This window comes from Rutilus rutilus (assembly GCF_951802725.1).
Source record: "Rutilus rutilus genome assembly, chromosome: 4".
Classification (NCBI taxonomy): domain Eukaryota; kingdom Metazoa; phylum Chordata; class Actinopteri; order Cypriniformes; family Leuciscidae; genus Rutilus; species Rutilus rutilus.
Window position 1 is genome coordinate 13,482,662 of NC_140212.1, and position 3,302 is coordinate 13,485,963.

Consider the following 3,302-nt stretch of genomic DNA (forward strand, 5'->3'; position numbering starts at 1 on the left):
AAAGACGCAGACTGTTAGACAGCACTCACTTCCTCATGAGTGCCCAGAGAGCTTTTCACAACTGTCCAATCTCAAACAGAGGACTGCGGTCATTTCTTTAGGCTAAATGAGACCGGTCGTTCTCAGTTTTTCTCGCTACCTCGATCCTTTTCAGTTTTTCCCCCTCTCTCCCCTTTCTTATACAAATGCTCACTTTTGTTATGTCTGAATGTGACGGTGCTCTCCATGCTTGTCAAAGCTCTTCTGTCCTCTTTCCCCATGAGTCCTAGTTATGGTGAGTGATTATCAGTGATGATAGGATGTTTGACGACCATGTTTGCACAAACTTTTCGCTCTCTGTACACCAAATTGTGAATTACATTTAATAAAGCCTCTAGCCTGCATGAAATATGAGCTGCTCGACTGAGGCCCTGAAGAGTGCAGAGCAAACAGTGTTTCAGTACCACAGACAGCACTCCTCTATGTTCAGCATTGACGACTCTGGCCACTGATGCAGTCTTTTGCAGTAGATGAAATCCATGGCCTATTTTTCATGAAACAGAGTGAAGTTTTGACATTTTGACAACACAGTCAGTCAGTGTTAACCTTTTTTTTTTTTTTTTTGGAGAGTTATTGACATGGATGATGAAAGAATAATTAACAAAGCATTGTTGTTGGTCACTTTTATTGATGCAGGTTAAATGGGACACTTAAACAATGTTTAGCAGCGGAACACTATAACAAATTTGATTACTCTTAATTGTTTCTACTTCACCAGTTGCCCCACCTGTATTCACCTTATATAATATAATATAAAGAAATATTTATTGAGCACCAAATCAGCATATTAGAATGATTTCTGAAGGATCAACTGACACTGAAGACTGGAGTAATGATGTTGAAAATTCAGCTTTGACATCACAGGAATAAATTACATTTTAAAATATATTCAAATAGAAAATTATTTTAAATTGTAATAATATTTAACAGTTTTTTTTTTTACTGTATTTTTATTAAAAAAAAAATTCAAATAAATGCAGCTGTGGTGAGCCTAAGAATGACTTTCAAAAACATAAAACAAATCTTACCAACCCTAAACTTTTTTCAGATATGTGTATTATATATATATATGTTCAGTTTTTAATGTTTTGCACTGGAGTTAATATGACAAAACCATTGGTGCAAACAGTTCTTGTTGATACCATCACAGGTTACTGGAGTCATCGAAGGGGTTGGCGATCACCGAGTTGTGGATGAGGATGAAGAGAGGCAGGTGAGCAAGGAAGTCGAGAAGGTCGAGGGAGCGCAGATTGCGAAGTTCCCGTCTTACCGACGCCTCGTGCTCCGGCCTGATGCCCCCTGCCTTGAGCTCCACTAGGAGTTGCTCTGCCTCAATGCAGCCCTCTGGCGCCCCAGCACCCCCTGTCTGGGCCTCCAGTAAGAACAGGAACAACTGCTGTAGAACATGCATGCATACTCAGGTTAGTACAACAGCATCAATGTATTTAATGTCAGATCTTATGACACTTACATTAGGCATGCAGGTGCGCTGGATTTCAATATGAATAATTTGGATTAATTAGGTTTTATTTTGAGTGCTTTACTGTTGCAGATGTACTTGCACTCCTGGGCAATAAAAAAGAAGAAAAAGGGCCAAGCCCAAAATGGCTAAATACTAAGCTTTTAATTGTTTTAACCACAAATTATTGTTCAGGAAATTAGTGAAATTTAAGCAAATGCACTAATTAAAAAGCCATTGCTGTCTCAGAGATACATCAAATAAAGAATGAAGATTTGGAAGAATATGGGAAGTTGTGCGTGGAGTGATGAATCACAGTGAAACACGAGTTGCAGAGAAGTGTCTTTGAGAATTTTTTTTTAACAATGTACCACAGAGAAGCATGGAGAAAGAGGTGTCATTGTGTGTGGAGCCTTCTTAGCTGCTGGTAATGGTGAGCTACTTCACTGTGAAAAGTAATTTAATGCTTTGGAGTACAGGAGAATATTTCAGAATGTCTTGCTTCCCACAAATGAAAAGTTGTTATCTAAAGAGGAATGATCAGATGTTGCTTTTCAACAAGACAATGCTCCTGCCCAAACTGCAAAGACAACCAAGAAGTGGCTTGAGAACAAGTTCATCAGGCTCCTGTCAGAGTCAAGATTTGAACCCTATAATGAATATTTGGTCTCACATTAAACTCAAACAACTGTTTGAAACCATTAACACTGAGTGGAACAACACTGACTCTCCTTCCTGTAAAAAGCTGTTTGCAAGTTCACCCACATGGCTTAAACATTCACAGAAAAGTGAAGGCTATTCCGTATTTGTGCAATTCTTGTTAATTATCTGACCAGGGATTTGAGATTAAAATGTTGAAGACCATTAACAGACCACTAAATATTTTGCCATTTGTGGTTTGGCCCTTCAGAAGTGTAGTACTAACAAAATAAAATAGACAACTCTAATCAAGGTATTTTCCTGGGCTTTAACTTGTGGTACATAGCAGCACGAGTCTATACATATAACCCTCCATTCACATGTACAAATCCATTGTGAGTGAATACATTCGTTTGGCCCGAGTCATCACCTATTGCACACTTCTGGATAGTCAGGGCACTGATGTCGCTATAACCTCTATGTTTGTGTGAGAGAGTGAAAGCGTATGCTGGGTTCACACGTGTGCCAGAGGAGGCTCATATTACAGCGGCCTTTTCCTACTCTTCTGTGAGCGCACCTGTTTGCACAGTTAAATGCATCCGAGGTAATGACTAAAAGTGAGTGTATGTGTGTGTGTCCTGTAATCCCCTGGCAAAGTGCCCACTCCTCTCTCCTCTCCCTCGATAACAATTCAAGCCCAGCTCACTCTGTAATTAGCCTCCCCTCTCCACCTAACCCCTAGACCAGGCAGGGGCTCAGTTTCCCCAGCCTCCGCCATCAACTTTTATGTCTCTATGCTTTTCAGCAGCCGGCCCTTTCTGTTCAATGGGTCTGGTCGGGTCTTTCCACTGAATGGCCACCTTATACCTCTGCTTTATCCGAGATGAGCAGTATGTCTTTGCTTGATTACAGAGCACGCTGCACTGGATGTACACTGACGGCCACTTTAATGAGATTACAGCCTGTAATCCATGAATACGAGGGAGGGGGAAAGGCTGAAGGAAAAATGAGAGAAAATGCCATTTCTCTTTTTTACTCTGGCTCTCAATGAACATGCAAGGTGCTTGACGGAAACAGCTAGTTTTACTAAGCCCGCGTTTGAGTTGGCCTTTAAAGTGTTTTATGGTCTCCATTTCACTGTAATTAGTTCCTACTGAGAGAGGGA